Source organism: Carlito syrichta, unplaced genomic scaffold (assembly GCF_000164805.1).
Source record: "Carlito syrichta isolate Samal-C Ts95f unplaced genomic scaffold, Tarsius_syrichta-2.0.1 Scaffold287952, whole genome shotgun sequence".
Classification (NCBI taxonomy): Eukaryota; Metazoa; Chordata; class Mammalia; order Primates; family Tarsiidae; genus Carlito; species Carlito syrichta.
The window spans coordinates 6,755-25,308 of NW_007232048.1; the positions used below are offsets into that span (position 1 = coordinate 6,755).

The window sequence follows — 18,554 nt, forward strand, 5'->3', positions numbered from 1 at the left end:
ATTCAGTTCCCTATGCACATAGAACATCCCTTCACCTTTTCCTCTGTTCCTAAAGTAAATCATCTGATGGCCAGTCAGGGAAACCCATTTCTGAGATTGTTTTATGATGTCAGCAGTGCTAGAATAAGAGATGTACTGGCAAATTTATCTCTCCCTGCCTTGCTTGGATCTGCTAGGGTGACAGACATGTATGTTTAACTACACGGGTCCCTCCAAGGGACTATTAACCATCAGAGAAGAAGAAGCCACTGCTAAAATATAAGCCATTTATCAGCTCAGTGATCAGGTCTCCAGCTATTTCTTTGTCCATTTTGGCTAACAGATTAAAATCCAATAGTGTTCCTAAAAAAAATCTGATTGCGAGTCATTGTTCTATAGTACTTGTGTTCAGTTCTTTTTGTTTGGTTGTTTGTTTGCACCTGTTTAACCAGCCAACACTCACCCACATTCTTTTTGAATCAAACAGAAAAGCAGAAATCACTGCAGGTATTTAAAATAGAGAGGATTACAGCTATGGGGAAAGTACTTTCAGTAAAATGAGTTTGGGGGTATCTAGAGCTGTACCCACTAGGTCTGTCTCTCTGTGATGAAGGAAGTAGGAAATATTTCAGCCCCAAGGTCAGCAGAGTCCAGTTTGAACATCTAGTTCTACTGGTTCTGTTTTGTTTTGTTTTTCATGCCATGGGTAAAGAATTTAAAAGTTGGTTCTCTAAGGACAAAGTTATGTGACCAGCTGTCCCTACATAAATGAGGATTTATTACAAAGTTTAAGGAATTAGAAACTCCTAAGCTTCTAGCGTGGTACCTGGTATGCAGCAGACACTTGAAACATATATGTTGAATGAATAAAATCCACTGTTGTTTTCTAAGATAAGTAGTTACTCTTGATCTCAGACATTCTCGTATTGGAAATTAAAGCTGGCCTCAGGAGGAATGAGAACAACAATTGCTCCATGTAGTTTTCTGTGCAGGTTGGGCCCAAGAGGAAGGGTACTTCCCAAAACGAGGACCATGAGGGGTTGGGTTATTCTCATACTCTTACTTTCTTTCTTCACAAAGTGTGTCATGCCCTAAGGAGAGTGCTCTCTTTTCTACTTCAGGTCACTTCCAGTTTACACATATACTCAGGCAATGAATAACCTCAGGGTAAATCAGGAAACTTTAGGATTAAGTGACTTGGCTTCCCTTGCGCTGTGTGATAAAAACTGTAGTAACCCATTGCAGAAAGATCCATTTGGGTCAGTTTTCATCAGAGAGCAGAAACTTGGCAAGTGTTCAGATCATTATGAACTCCTTTCTATGTTAAGATGGGCAACTGTCAGGGGGATTAACTTGGTGACACAGCAACATTTGAGGTTTGTGATCATCACATCAAACCACAACTCAAATACTTTCCTTTTTATAATTTCATAAAACTGTAAACCTGGTCTGTTTCTTCCATGTGTTCCTCTAGCACCTGCTCCAGACCTTATCAGGTGCTGTATATCCAGTTGAAAGTCTCTGTCTTTTAACTAGGCCATCCATGCATAGAGGGGTGGAGGCATCTTATTCAATTTTGTATCCCTGGGACATAGATAGTGTCTGACTGACTCTTCTTGAACTCAGGTCACCCTCTGTGCTTATATTAGTTGTCTCCCTGGAACAACTCCCCTGTTCCTGCATAGTAAGACAATGCAAGTGGGCATATTAATGCCTGAAGAGAGTGAATTTCCCAACTTGTCTTTCACCTGAACTACAGCCATGAGACTAAAATAATGCCCATGCAATGTGAATCGAAGTGATGTATGCTATTCTGGGTCTTGTTCTTAAAAAGATTGGGGTTAAGCTCTGCTGCATGTTTTTTCACTGTTGCTACTGGGAGATGGTGAGAGACAGAGCAACCATTCAAACTCTTCATGCAATGAAAGTCATATGTTGGGGATGACATGACTGCTTACCAGCCTTGCTCTGCTCATCTGTCTGTTGGCCATATGATGGAGAGAAAATTCCAATCCCTTCAAAACCAGTATATGTTAGATCTTTTTGTTAGTTTATATGCTAACTGATACAACATTCTAGTTCCAAATTCCAAAGAAAAAGAGTATCAGTCAGAGGGGAAACAGGAAAACAAATGACACACATACACTTACACACCAAGGATAAATAAGGAACACTACAAAAACTTTGTGGTTTGTTTATAAAGTGATTATTATTAGAGTGTGATTGTAGGAGAACCAAAGAAATAGTGCAATACCTCAAGACTATGGCAACTGTTACCACTCCTAAGCACTGAGTTAGGGGAGCAGTTCCTCAAACTTCGGTGGGAGATGGTTATAAAGAGTTAGAATCCTTGAGAGGAGTAATGTGCTTCATTCAAGGGGCTTCTCAGTTCATGGCAACCTCACCTTAAAAATTAACTCCTGACCTCACTCTTCCTCACTCCTCTGTCTTTCCAGGGCTCCCCACTAGAGAATGGGAATCCAACAGGAATTGAGCACACTGGAACCCTCTTGATGCAGCCCTATCTGGGGCAGAGAGCAGCATAGAGAAGAGTGGAGAATGTTTCCAAAAGGGCACGTGGAAGATATCCAGGTGAAGAGTATCCCTGCTGAAGAAATAAGAAAAGCAGAGCTAGAGAGAGAATAGCATTATGTTCTGTTTTATGTCCTCATTGATGTTTAAATATGAGGATTTAAAATTAATTTCTAAGAAATTGCCAATTAGGAATTAGTGGGGTTTATTTCCTTCTGTTGCTGATAATATAATGACAGATGCAATACACAACTCAACAAACATCCCTTAGACATCCACTGTATATCAGGCACAGCATGAGGCACTGGAAACTAGCGTCTCAGGACTAATCTCAGAGGAGCTGATAGATTAGACATATTTTTTATCTAATGTTTTCAGCAGTTCACTTCAGACTGTCTTCAGTGGTTTGTGCCATCTTTTTGACAATCTTCTTGAAAGAGATGAAGCTTGATAATGACAGCTGACCACATGATCATTAAACTCATATTTAGTGAATTTGGGTCCTTTGAGAGAAAAGTCAGTGTCTGGCAATGGTATATTGAACATAATTGGCAAAAAAAGTTATTGCAGACATGACTTCAGGAGAAACTAAAACATTCTCTTTTTTTTTTTTTGAGTTGGAGTCTCGCTCTGTCGCCCAGACTGGAGTGCAGTGGCCGCTCCCAGCCACCACAGCCTCGACCTGCTGGTCTCCGGCGATCCTTCCGCCTCAGTCTTCCAAGTAGCTGGAACTACAGGCGCACGCTACCAAGCCCGGCTGATTTTTTGATTTATTGTAGAGATGAGGTCTTGCCAAGTTGCCCAGGCGGGTCTTGAACCCGCGGGCTCAGGCAATCCACTCACCTCAGCCTCCCAAAGTGTGGGATTACAGGCTGAGCCAACGAACCCGACTCTAAAACATTCTAAGTAATATAATGATAGAAACTATGTCAGAGTTCTTGGTGGCAAGCAACAGAAACCAAGTTTGGCTATCTTAACCATAAAGAGACCCTACTGAGGGGACATCAGAATTGCATAGGATTGATGAAGTTTGGAAGGTCAGGTGTAAAAAAAAGTGAGACGAATCTAAATATATTAATTAAGTGCAGACTAAGCGACTGTAATAAAGATATTCCCAGATACCATGGATTACACTCAGAAGACTTTATTTTATTCACACAGAAGAATCAGGTTAAAGTATGGTCAACTCTTTCCACAAAGTCAATCAGAAAAGTTCCTTCCATTGTGTTCCTCTGCCATACTGTAATATGTGGTCTTTTATCACAAGGTCAAAACTTTACTGCTACAGTGACCTTATATAAACATGTAGAAAAGGAGAAAGGACAGTCAAGGGAAAAAAAGGACTCAAAGGTTTTTCCCTCAATTCTTTCTATATCCTATTGTCTGAAATGTAGTTGTTTGGTAACACTTAGCTTCAATGAAGGATATAGATTTAAGTCTGTTATCATTAGCCATGTGTCCAGCTTAAGCTTTTTCAAAATGAAGAAGAGGAAAAAGAAAACTGGGAATGAGAGTTATCTCTGCCTCATTAAGGGAAATTCAAAGAGTTGGCGAGCAAGAAACAAAACAAACATTACAGAAATAGTCTGGTCCATGAGCTTCCTTGACCACTACTATGAGACTAGCCTCTTACTGTCCCCATAGCTTTACATCATCTACTGATATTTCAGAATATCAGGACAGAGACATTGATGATCAAGTCAGAATGAATGAGTGTCCATCCATAGATACACTGAGGCATGAAAAAAATTCCATGGTGGAGTGCAATGCTAGTTAATACCAACCAAAAACAAACATGATTTGTTTAGGGTTTTTTGTTTGTTTCTTTGTTTGTTTGTTTGTTTTAATAGAGACAAGGTCTCACTCTGTCTCCCTGGCTGGGCAGCCTCAAACTGCTAGATTCAAGAGATTCTCCCACTTCAGCCCCATGACTAGCTGGGATTGCAGGTGTCTACCATCACACCTGGCTTATTTTTAATTTTAATACTGGACTCACTATGTTGCCCAGACTGCTCTCAAACTCCTGACTGCAAGCAATCCTTCTGTCTTGGCCTCCTAAAGCACTGGTATTATAGGTGTTGTCTTCCATGCTAGTCTGGAAGAGGGCATTTGATATTAGAAAGACAAAATATGCTATGAAATATAGCATTATAAAAAAAACCACTCACCTTAAAATTATTCTATAAAAATTTTGTCATTTGCTTTATGTGTTCATCTATTCTAGCTCTATCTATTATAAACTCTGTTAGTTATTGGTAGCACAATGCTGGGAATATCATAAATTCTTGACAAAATTTTTGAACCTTAAAAATGAAAGATATGTGCTGATTTTGGTGTATTATTCCATATTATTATTAGTCTAATAGCTTCTAGCTAATGTCAGGGAAATAATCTTAAGTTCGATGCTACTGAAATAGAACAAATGTAACTTTGGCATCTGACAAATCTGTATTTAATCCATGTGATACAGTCTAGTCAAATAAGTCTACCTCTATTAATTTTGATTTTTTCATCTTTACAGTGAAGATAATTATCTTACTATAGTGTTATTTTAAAACCTAAATTAGAATATGAATAACAACTGCTTAGCATGCGGTAGGGATTTAGCAATTACCAGTAACCTCCAGGTATATATTTAGTTGCCAAGATAATGTAATGACTGCTTTAGGGATACAACATATATTCCAGTTAAAAAGGTATTGTTCCTGGTCAGAAAACATATGGCCAATAACACATGAAGAACTTGAATTGCATAGCATTTTTCTAATAAGTAATTCTTTCTCATTCAAATTATGGTTTCAGCCTATCTGGAATTCTAAACAGTTCACAATGTATGAGATCTGATTGATTCAAAGAAGTGGGTCAGAAAAGACTGTAAAGATTATCCAACCGATTGTTATCCCAGTATAATTTTTCCAAATATAAAAGAATGACTCATATACAAAAATAGAATAACCATTTGTCTAATATTTTATTCAAATCATTCATTAAAGAGGAAGCCAGTAAAATGATGAAAGCAGTTTAAACCATCTTAGGAATGATGATGTATACAGTAAATCAGTTAAAACGGATACTAAAGTTAATTTGGCAATAGATACAAAATTGATTAATGCTCTATTGAGCAATAACACTACAACCTTTGAGATTATCTCTTTTCTTGGAGAAACATTTCACAAGTTAACATGTAACTTTTAGTGTCTGTACTTTAAACAAGTAGCAAATAGCAAAGTCAAACAAATGTGCATTCTCCTAGGTAATTAAATAAACCTGTGAGGCCCTGTAACAGTCTGTTTGTGTTGCTATAAGGGAATCCATGGGGCTGGATAATTTATAAAGAAAAGAGTTTTATGTAACTCACGGGTTTGCAGGCTGTGGCATGGTGCCAGCATCTGTTTCTGGTAGAGGGCTTCAGGGAGCTTCCACTCATGGTGAAAGGAGAAAGGGAATTGGAGTAAGCAAATCTTATGGCAAGAGAGGAAATGAGAGAGAGAGAGAAGATGGTGCCAGTGTCTTTGCCACAGCCAGTTCTTGTGGGAACTAAAACTGAGAACCCACTCATTCCTGTGAGATGAACACCAAACTAATCATGAGGAATCATGAAGAATAAGATCCAAACACCTCCCACCAGGCCCCACCTCCAATATTGGGGATCAAATTTGAACTTGACACTTGTGTGGGGGAGAGGTAATCAAACCATATCCCAATCACAGCAGCCTGTTAAATGACATTCTGACACAACATTGAAAAGTCATGGAATCATCTTTTATGCTTTATTTTCAAGTTTTAGATATTTTTTACCTAACAACATTGAGCCCATTGTTGATTGACTACAGCACCTAAATATAGGTGCTAACAGACTTATTTAGGTTATTTTTTAAAAATTGACTGCAGCCGGGCTTGGTGGCTCAGCCTGTAATCCCGCGCCTTTGGGAGGCTGAGGTGAGTGGATTGCCTGAACCAGCGGGTTCGAGACCCACCTGGGCAGGCGAGACCTCATCTCTACAATAAAATAAAAAAATCAGCCGGGCGTGGTAGCGTGCGCCTGTAATTTCGGCTACTCGGAAGGATCGCCAGAGCCCAGCAGGTTGAGGCTGCGGTGGCCGGGAGCGGCCACTGCACTCCAGTCTGGGCAACAGAGTGAGACTCCAACTCAAGAAAAAAATAAATAAATAAATAAAATAAAAATTGACTGCATGCATCACTTTGAGATTAACTGATGCAACAATAGTCAAAATATCACACTCGCCACTTAAATCATTTTACTAACATGCAACAACTACTTCTTTCTCTTCTCCTGCGCTTTCTTACAATTTCACATTTCATTAAAGACAAAATAATATATATGCAACAAGTTTTTTGAAAAGAAATAAAAATTATTAAATTTCTACAACGTTAATTGTAACAGGACTGTGCCCAACAAGTTTATGTGCAGGAAAACTCTCCTGTGCCCCATCTACCCATCGAAACCATTGAAAATGAAGACAGTTTTTCGTGTATCTGTTGGCTGCTTGTATGTCTTCTTTTGAGAACTGTCTATTCATATCTTTTGCCCACTTTTTAATGGGGCCGTTTGTTTTTTTCTCTTCATCACGTTTGAGTTCCTTGCAGATCCTAGATGTTAGGCCTTTGACAGACATGGAGTTGGTAAATATTTTTTCCCAGTCTGTAGGCTGTCACCCTACTCTCTTGATGGTTTCTTTGGCTTTGCAGAAGCTTGTCAATTTGAGGTCTCACTTGGCAGGAAACTGCAGAGGGGTGGGGGGGCGGGGAGGTGGGATTGATAGTAGTGGAAATCTGCCTGGGGAAGTGGGGGCACACTTCATCAACAAGGGTACCTGCACAATGAATATTTGTATACCTAACCCTGACTTGTACTCCACAATTTTAAAATAAAAAATTTAAAAGTTTAAAAACAAAAAAGAAAGAAAATGAAGACAAGAAAAGCAAGAATATTTTAAGGTTTACATTCTCTTAAGTAACCTAGCAATTCGGGTTTTAAGTGACAAACGTGTGGTAGCTCTAGGGTTCGCCTCAGGCAAAACTGTAAAATCTGTGAAGTGTGATTTCTATGTTCTCTAGGCCTTTTCCTGAATCCTCTCTACTTTCTTCAGCCCATCTGTCCATGTCAAGATTCACTAATCTTGGCTATTCGATCTACTCTCCAGTGATACCCTGCTCCAGGCTGCTTTTTCTAGCAGATGCCTCAGACACTGGAACTTTCACATCTGAAGAAATAAGCAGTTTCTCTGCCTCTGTTTATTCTAATTCATTGTGCATGCATAAATCCTTCTGGAAATGGTTTCTGCTAAATATAAAAAACTGCTTGGTGCTGATAAGTCAGTTTACCATAATAATGGGAAGGTGGTCAGTATTGTGTGTGTGTGTGTGTGTGTGTGTGTGTGTGTGTGTACCCATTCACATGCTTACTCTGATGGTAATGGGTAATCAATAATGTGACTTTGTGGAGGCAATCGTCTCAAGATTCCTCTACAATCAGACCTGTAAGAAGTCTCATTGGGGTGGTCTGTACTGATCTAGACACTGACTGTTGATGTTCAGACTAATGATGGTTTTCACCTTTGTTAATAAAGTCTTCATTATGCTGTGAGTTTGATATCATGTCAAATATCATTTTTTCTCTTTCATCTTCTCAGACATTGAAGGGTTTGGATACATAGAAGAGTTTTTTTCTTTTTTTTATTAATAGAAGTGACTTGAAACAATAATTTAAATATTACCTATGTCTTAATAACTGTGTGAGGAGAAATTTTAACAACACCTACAATGGAGGTATCCCGCATAGCCCCATGCATGTGTTTGCCTGCTGTTTTTCCAATTTTATTTTTTTTATTATTTTTATTTTTTTTATAGTAGAGATGAGGTCTTGCCAAGCTTCCCAGGCTGATCTTGAAACCCTGTGCTCAAGCAATCCTCTCATCTCATCTTCCCAAAGTGCTGGGATTATAGGCATGAGCCACCGTACCCGACCTGCTTTTCCAATTTTAAATCTGCCATATATTTTATGCATTTCAAGAAAAGCAAAATTATGGTAATATAAACTCACTACAGTATCATGCACATAAATTATTTCATTAAAAAATTATTGATTCAATGTCTACCATATAATGACACACTTCATATTGCAAAGAATACAAACATCACACAAAATGCAGAAGGTTCCCAATCTTTCTGACTTTACAGCACCTTTAGTATCTCATTCGTTTTTTCACAATACTCATTTAATGATAATTTTAAAATAATAGTTTCATGTATTAAGTAATTAGGTTTAACCAGCTTGTTAAGTACAGTATTTATACCATTACATCTTAACCGTTTGAAAAATAATTCACGAAAGTTACAAGAAAACATAACTTTTTATTTATTTGTATTTACTAAAGGGAATTTATATGCCTGTTGAATACAGCACAAATTTCCAAACATTGAGACCAAACTGGACACTGTCACCCTTATTTTTTTTGCCCTACATTCTTTTTTGCACAGTACATACCATCCAAAAATTGGCTTTAGAAAAAGGTGACATAGTGAAAAGAAATATAACATGTTCTAATATTAGAATTGTGAATGGCCTGTTAAATTAAGTTAAATTTGGTGCAAAGCTGCCTTTGTACATAGCAAACTATAACCTAACTTACTATGTTAAAACAAACAAACAAACAAAAAAACTACAACCTAACTTCAGGATATATTTTTGTAACAAGTAACCAGATCTTGGTCAAAAATAGGAACCAATGTTTCAATCAGTCACCGGCTACAAATTACTCAGACATGTTCAAATAAGCAGTGCCCCCACTGTGACCAATTAGGCTATTCCAGTGTGTCACCTCCTTTGTCTGTCTTTAGATACTGCCTGCCCATACTGCTGGATGGAGTTATCTGTACTCCTAGTTCAGGTACTGTCTGATTCATGAATTGTTTCTCTATTCAAATAAACACTGGTAAATTTAGACTATCTAATTTATTTTATTTATTTTTTATTTTTTTAATTTTTAATCTTAGATTCAGGGGGTACACATGTATATTCATTACATGGACATACTATGTAGTGGTAAGGATTGGTTCTCAGGTGGCCCATTCCCCAGAGAGTAAACATTGTGCCCCATAGTTAGTTTCTGAACCATAGTCTGCCTCCCCACCTCGCCCCAGTCTCTATTTTTTCCATCTTTGTTACTATTTAGCTCTCACATATGAGTGAGAACAAACAGTATTTGGTATTCTGTTTCTTTAGGATAATGATCGCCAGCTCCATTCGTGTTGCTGCACAGGACATGATTTCATTCCTTTGATGGCTGCGTAGTATTCCATGGTGTATATACACCACATTTTCATTATCCTCTACTTGGTGGGCATTTAGGTTGACTTCACATCTTTGCAATTGTGAATTGTGTTGCTATGAACATGCAGGTGCAGATGTCTTTTTTATCTAATTTTTAAAAAACATACCTCAAGCAGCATGTAGTTCGTGCAGTTACTGACATGTCAACGATTGTTGGTTCACTTGAAAATTCAAAATAAGCTGGGCCTGGTGGCTCAGCCTATAATCCCAGGGCTTTGGAAGGCTGAGGTGAGTGAATTGCTTGAGCCTATGGGTTTGAGACCCACCTGGGCAACTTGGTGAGACCTCATCTCTATAATAAATCAAAAATTAGCGGGCGTGGTAGCGCATGCCTGTAATTCCAGCAACTTGGAAGGTTGAGGCAGAAGGATCACTAGAGCCCAACAGGTCGAGGCTACAGTGGCCGAGAGTGGCCACTGCACTCCAGTCTGGGTGACAGAGTGAGACTCCAACTCAAAAAGAAAGAAAAAAAAAATTCAAAATAACAAACATCTATGTGAATTCATTATGATTTCTGAGAGTACAACAGTGCATGGTTTGGGAGCCATGCCAATGTATCCTACTATTTAAATTCTCAATAAATTTACAATTTAGTGAGTGTTAATAACCTCAGCAACTTTCATGAAAACAAGTACATTTATTGAGACTAACATTTGGAAAGATCACTTCTGGCTCAAAAATAAAAGAAAGGTGAATTTTAAGAAGAATCTTAAGGTCTGGGTAGCATTTTGACAGTTAAAGGTGGAGACAGGTAAAGATGAAGGAACAAAATGTCAGAATTACAGGTCAGTCTGAATGTTTTGGTGCAGGTTGTGAGGAAGATGCCATGGATGAAAAGATGAGTAACTTTCAGACACAAACCTCAGAACTCCATTATAAAAGAAGCAAGGCCAGTAGCCTAATCTTATGCAGAACACATGGTATAGGAGAAGGAGAGTAGGGGAATTTACCAAAACTAAGACTCTAGTATGGATTGAGCCAGATTTAGAATACCTTCAATGGGCCAACATAAGAAATTGATATGCAACAGGAAAAAATCGAAATCCTGAAGGTCTCTTCCCTTGGTCCTCTCCTTCTATTTGCCATCTTTCTTCTTTCCCCATTCACAGCCATGAAGGTGGAGCTGTGCAGATGCAAGATCTACCCAGGACATGGGAGGTGCTAGGCTAGGACCAATGGGAAGGTTTTTCAGTTTCTTAATGCGAAATGCAAGTCAGAGTTCCTTTCCAAGAGGAATCCTTGGCAAATAAACTGGACTGTCCTTTATAAAAGAAACCACAAAAAGGGACAGTCAGAAAAAATTAGAAAGAAAAGAAGCCGCTGTGCAGTCAAATTGCAGAGAGTCATTACTGGTGCATCTCTTACTGATATAATGACCATGAGGAATCAGAAACCTGAAGTTAGAAAGTGTTAGGGTATGGATAGGATGAGGGTGGATAGATGTGGATGGAGAGGGAGGGGCACAGTACCACCAGAGCCGGTGTGCCGGATGTGAGCGCTGGTGACCAGAGATCTGAGTAATGCAAAGAATCGCAACACACAAAGAGGTGAAAGAAGAAAAGATTTATTTAAGAAAATTTCACTTCCCACAGACAGGAAGCAGGCCTACACTCTAGATGAGTGTGCCCCCATAGCCCTCGGAGTCCTGGCTTAAATCCTTTCTCTTAGAGGTGTTGCAGTCAGGTAGGTGACTTCCTTGTTGACCATCCATGAATGTCTTGGAGACCCTGTGACACAGAGATCCATTAATGTCCACCCACATTATCACAGCCCCTAGAGAAGGGTGTGATAAGGATCCCAGTGCTCCTAGACATTCCTGAATAACATTCCATAGAGCTAATGGAGGGTGCACTAACCCTTATCTCCTATGCATTCCCAGTGGGTAACTTCAGGGAATTCTTGACTTCCCTGTAGACAGTGCCCAATCACTCCCCACTCTGGGCATCACAAGTCCTGCAATCTGTATAACTTTTGTAATCACAAGTTTTGTGATTTGCCTAACTATTGCCTAATGCATGATGTCTTAGGCCTTGTAAACTCTGATACCTGGCAGCAGTAAGTCTGGGTTTCTGAAAAAGACAAAATTGATAAAGTTCATCTTTATCTAAAGTATGCATTTCTCCAAAGCATAGCTTCTACTTTCTCATCATTGTGTTAGGGTTTAAGAACAAGATAAAAAATGGGTTTCCACTCTTAGTCTATCGCTTCAGAAAGGCTCGATGGGAACAAGCTACCAGGGTTGCTAAGGAATCAAAAAAGGCTGAGCAAGCAACTAGAAAGACCACAATGGCTGCTGCCACGGCACCCATGAAGACAGCACCTAAGCAAAAAGATTGTGAAGTCTGTGAAGGCTTCAACCCCTGAGTTGGTGAATTTTTAAATAAAGATCAGACCAAAAAAAAAAATAAATAAAGGAAAAAAAAATAAAAGAATATAGATCTCTCTTATTATCTTTACTAACAAACTGTTAGGAAATATCAATTATTATGTCCCAACATATGTGGCCATAAGAAATTATCCACAGTAGTGTAGAAAGAAAAAAAAAGAAAAGAAAGAAAGAAACTATCCAGACCTCTGAAGTGATGATCTGTTGTCTAAAATTATCATATTCCAGCCGGGGTCGCTGGCTCAGCCTGTAATCCCGTGCTTTGGCAGGCTGAGGTGAGTGAATTGCCTGAGCTGTGGGTTCAAGACCCGCCTGGGCAACTTGGCGAGACCTCATCTCTACAATAAATCAAAAAATCAGCCGGGCATGGTAGCGCGTGCCTGTAATTCTGGCTACTCAGAAGGCTGAGGTGGAAGGATCGCCCGAGCCCAGCAGGTTGAGGTTGCGGTGGCTGGGAGCGGCCACTGCACTCTAGTCTGAGCGACAGAGTGAGACTCCAACTCAAAAAAAAAAAAAAATTAAATTATCATATTCTCACAGAATTTGTTCTGTGTAACATGAACCTATAAGACTAATGAACAAAATTTTCAGAATAGAAGAGCAAATCATCCTGAATTTAAGAAAAAAAATTCTATTTTTATTAATTTACTAAGTGAATCAAATTTCCCAGACTACTTTTTGCCAGCCTTCTTCTTGCCAAACCGGAATAAATGTACAAGCTCTGCATAATACAACACATTATAGTTTTACCCAAACCTTTTTAAAATGCTTGGGTAACACTAAACATGATTTATAATTAAAAAGTTACTAACTAATATGATTTTAAGTTTAAGTGGAAGTTAGTATGCCCATATAGCTAAACGTTGATTAACATTTGTCAGGCATCCACATGGCCTAAAACCATACACATACTGAGCAAGAAATTAAAGTAGTTTACAAAAGATTATAGTATCGTGTTAAAAACAGTCTCTCTCAAGGTGTTTTTACCTATTAATCAACTCAATTGTAATCCATAATAATTATGATCAATATTTTATTATGGCTGTCTTAAATTAGGATAAAGTTCTTGATGGTTTAAAAACTTCTAAAATATTGTCCTAAATATAGATGTCTATGGAAACCACAAAACTGGCATTAGGTATTCCAGTTCTAAAAAGTGTCTTGAGCCTCATTAGTAACAAGCACCAGCTAAACAAATGTATATATATGGATGATTTAAAGTTACAAATAGATAATCATATCTGATCTCCACAGCCATCTATAAAGGTCTCACTTATTATATTCCTTTTATTGATGATAATACTACAGTTCAGAATTTAATTGATGACTGAAGATTATACAATATAAAAGATCTATTCTCTAATTTTGGACTTCTGACTTATATTTTGTATGCTTTCTTTTTTTTTTTAAAGCAGGTTTAATTGAGAGGACTGAAAAGTTCCCACAGTGGGACAAGACCCGAGGGGGTTGCCCTTTTGAATGCTTTCTAAAAAAATATCTTGTCACAGATAAAAATAGATGATTAATCAGCAGATGTGATTTAAGGAGCTCTGTCATGTTTTTCAGCCAATAAATATACCTTTTCTCCTCTGATAGAAGCCCAAAGAAATGCCATTTTGACCATTTTCTGGGATTCAATTACTAGATACCTTTCAAAATGAAAATGTTAACTTGGTTGGAGATAACATATGTGAACACTTTTAATACACTTCCTGACATATAAAATGCATCCAATAAATGATGATTATTTTTTATGAATGCATCAACACAATCTACTAGTTAGAAGTAATTTGTCAAATTAACTGTCACTTAGCAGAGTGGAATCAGTGAGACTAGGACAAAAAGATACATTTAACTGTAGGTAGGAAGAAAAACAGGCTCTGTTCCAAATTGCACACTGATCAGAGACTCTGTGGTGATGTTTTTAATATTGATGCTATTTACGGAAAGAAAAGGATACTGTAGTTTTGGTTTACCTTCTTCAGGGTTCTTTCTTTAGAGCAGCCATCAGGGTAGTTTTTATCTTTCCATACTCTCTTCAGGATTTGAGTGCTGACAATCTGTTCTGAGCTGCTGGCTCAGTGTTATGGCAAGTGGCAACTGGAAGATATTGTTCCAACTGAGAGAAAACATAAGAATCACAGTAGCACTAAGCTGCCAAATTCTAGATCTCCATTGGCTCGCCTTTGATAATTTGAAGGGTTTGAAAATATTGCCTTAAGAAGCTCGATGTGATATTTTGTGTGTTTTCATCTTTGTCTTTCTTTTCATTCAATATGACTACATAAACTTCCATTAATTTGTGCTCAGGCAACATTTTCTAGAAGAAATTCATAATCTATCTTCAGTTATGATCTCTTCCATAGCTCACAATTCCTCACCCCCACTAGCAGGACCATCTGCACCCTCTCTCTTCCTGAGGAAGAACCCTTTGTGCCAAGTTATTCTCCTTTTCTCACACCCCACTCCATGGAAAGAACATACAGATTTAACTCTGAGTTGGCAGGCAACTTTAAGACACTATAGTTTATAATAACTCTGGATAATATATTCTAAATCTGGTTTATTTCAATTCTTTTAAAGCCATAAGAACAACTGATGTGTCACATAAGCCAGAACCACAAATTTCACCATGTAAAATCCCCTGCAGACCCAACTATCAACACAAACTTCATAATGATGAATGACATGATCATCTCTGGAAACATTACTATATCCTTTCTATCAAGTTCAAGTTAACAAATTCTTTTCCAAGTGTCTTAGCTCACTAATTTTAGGAATCTTCGACTCATAGTGAATATGTCCTCTGACCACTGAAGAGATGATCTGTTGTCTAAAATTATCATATTCTCTCTTCTGGCTCCTCAAATTCATTTCACTCTTAAACATTTTAAATATTTGTTTTTCATATATTTGTGTTTGTGTATTGTGGGTTTTTATAAAACATTGATCTTGATGACTTTATACAGAAGTTAAATATCTCACATAGAAATTTTATTTTTCTCAATGACCACCCAGTGTCGCTGGGACATAAAGGAAAACAAACAATTTTAAAATCAGAAGACCTTATTCAGAGACTCTTAATTTTGACCACACATTAGAGACATCTCAGAAATTCTAGAAAAGATAAATGCTTGGGTCTCTCTAAGAGATTGTGATTTAACTGTACTAGAGAGTAGCCTGAGTATCTGAAATTTTATGAGCTCCTTGGGTAACTCTAACATGTAATCAAAATTGAGAGCTACTGGCTTGAAGAGGACTTCTGTTATGTGCCTTTCTTCTGATGGTAGACACCGACACATACTAAGCATGTTATATGTTTTTAAAATGTAGGAAATTTAGGTTGTATATGGGCCAGCAACTGTGCTGAATATGTTGCTGCATTTTATCATTTTATGCTAAGGATGATCCTATAAAGATGGTCTTTAATTGCTATTTTTACATCAAGATGATGAACTAACAAGAAATGTTGGCTGCTTCCTCTCAAAATAAAATATTGGAGAAATTACTGAAGCAAAAAGGGGTAAGGATTTCAAGAACAAACAACACAGCTACTAGAAACTCTTCCAGACTCTAAAAACTCTTGCATTCTGCAGGATGTCTACAAAGACAGGAGGGGAATGGATTGGCCAGGAGCAGAGGATGGGCAGAGGCAACCAGGAGGAGAGTGTGAAGAGTATTTTGTTTTCCTCTTGCCTCTTCATCAAACCTGCACACAGTCACACATGCTCAGGAGAAGCAGTCATTGGTGACATCAACACCTCAGAAACTGACAAACACCACAGCCCGCAGAATAACAGTAGTACTGAGTAAACACCTTGTTGAGATGACATGACAATGAAATAGACCTTGGTGGCCAGCTACCCCCAATCTTGTGTCTCCACCTCCAAATTTGCAGTGATAGAGGAAGGTATCCTACACCTTTCAATGGTGAATCTTTTTAGAGTTGAAATGTAAATTCCTAACTGGATGTAACCCCTATCCAGGGGACTGACAGAAAAAGAAGGTTGTCAAGAGTGGCCCATTATGACCAAGGCTCACGCCATTTTCTTTGCTTAAACCTAGAACTTCTAGCATTTCTTCCATTTATGAATATGGAAAACTTCAGTGGAATCAGCAGAACCTGTAACTTTGTCACCAGTTGAATCACAGATAATTTCTTATCCCATGGCAGGTGTTGAAGATATCCTGAAATAGCCTTTACACTCATCACTCCTTTACAATTACAGCTATTCCCAGCAGCCCATTTTTTTCCTCATATCACATTTAAGTCACGTGTATTGGATGATGGAGTAACTGATAGTTTGGGATTCTGTCAGTGTGTGCTTCTGAGAGTGAATGATTCACAATTGACAAGTATCTAACAGACCCATTTATTCAGGAGATTGACTAGTGGCAGTCATGGGTATGGTGGTACATGATTTCAACTTTCTTATTTGAGACCCCCTAAGGAAAAATAAAAAATTAAGAAAACAAAATTATGGCTATTAATTATTACACATGCCACTAGACTTTATTAATTCATTAACAAAAACTTATCAATTATAATGCTGTTATATTCATTATAACACAATGCTTTAACATTTTAATAACTTAATTTCAATATAATTGGTTTTCTTAGTAATCACAAAAATTTCTACTTTATGCATTTTGTTTTAAAAAGAGCATCCTGAGAAGGGTTTCCTAGGCTTTTTCAAGTTGTTAAAGGGTCCCATGGCCCACGAATGATTAGAAAACTGTCTTTTCACCAAAAGAAATATAGAAAAATCATTGGGTCTACTATAATGTACATTATCAGACTGTAGAATGAATGGAGAATTGATACTCAGCATTCTTTTCTGCCTCCTCCTAATTTGCCTTTTTGCACTACAAGGGTGGAATTCTATAGACCTACATTGTCCAGATGTTCAGGAGAACACTTGCTAGGTCATAGGACGTGAGTGTGTATACGCACATGGGTAAATCTCTATACCCTCTAGAATCTACATTCCACATCTCTCTACTAATTCATAGGCACATGTGTACACATGCACATACTACTCTTCAGATTGACTGTGCCCATCCCTTCTCTCACCTGCAGCACATGAGGGTTCTAAATCCCTATCATTTAGAAATGCCTAGATTTCTAATTCTTGCCAGTCCAATAGGAGAATTGGAGACAAGCTAGGTGTTTATTACTGGGGAAATGAAGGAGTAAAGTATAGGGGCGGTGTAAAATGGAATAGGATATAAACTTCTAAACACACAACACAGCATAGATCTTTTAAAACATAATATTGAATAGAAGAGTTAAAATGAGATCTATTGCACAATATACTTTATGAAAGTTAAACTATATACAAACAAAGCAATAATACACGTTTTACAAAAACAGTTTTAAACTAAAAAAGTACACATCAAACAAATGTTTAAAGTTTGAGTATCAGGACTGAATCATGGGAATAAAAAATGAAATGAATAAATTTAACAAGAGGAAACTTGCATGCATTGATGACAATAGTGTCCAGTGAACTGAGGAAGAGAATTATTCAGTAAATTCTCTGCACATGATTACCAAAAAAAAAAGGAAAGAAAGAAAGAAACTAACTCAAACGGTAAGCAGTTTTCCCAGTCTTAAACAGATAATCAATAATGGAGATAAATTTCAAAGGCAGACCTTGCTCTCCAAATCACAGGTAGTAAGAGGGAAAGGAAACATGCATGACACCATATCTGCTTGCATTTGTCCTTCCATTTGGCCATTGGAACTACTGCCTGATGTGCTTGTGTGTGTGTGTGTGTATATATATATATGTGTGTGTATATATGTGTGTGTGTGTGTGTGTGTGTGTGTGTGTGTGTGTGTGTGTGTGTGTGTGTGTATATTCCCGTTTTCTAAAAGAGAGTCCTGAGACTCATAGACATCACATAACAAGTCACCCAGTCAGGAATTCAAGCCAAGTTTTTCTGACTTCAAAGCTGGTGGTTTCTGATGCACAACATGATCTCAATGAAGTTTCCCACTGCTACATTCACTGTTTCATTTCATTACCATTTTATATAAGGTGTGACTTTCTAAATTGCCACACTGATAATTAAGCCTCTACAGACTTATAGAGTTAACGTCAGACAATAGGTCTCTGTTTCCTGTTTCCAAAACGTTCACCAATGGCAAGATTTTTCTGTCCTTCATCTTGGAAGTGAACTGCTAACCACCGTTTCAGTAACATTTCTTTTAACTGCCATGGTCTGTCTGTGCATTTTGTATGGCCATTAACATAAGAACGGAGTCGGCTACATTCAGGGAGTACCCCAAGAAGAGTT

The 18,554-nt window shown here is 37.9% G+C and overlaps 1 pseudogene; it reads left to right on the forward strand.

Annotated features, from left to right (window-relative positions):
- Positions 1-10,976: 10,976 nt before the first annotated feature.
- LOC110595210 lies at positions 10,977-16,064 on the forward strand (annotated as a pseudogene).
- The last annotated feature ends 2,490 nt before the right edge of the window (positions 16,065-18,554 follow it).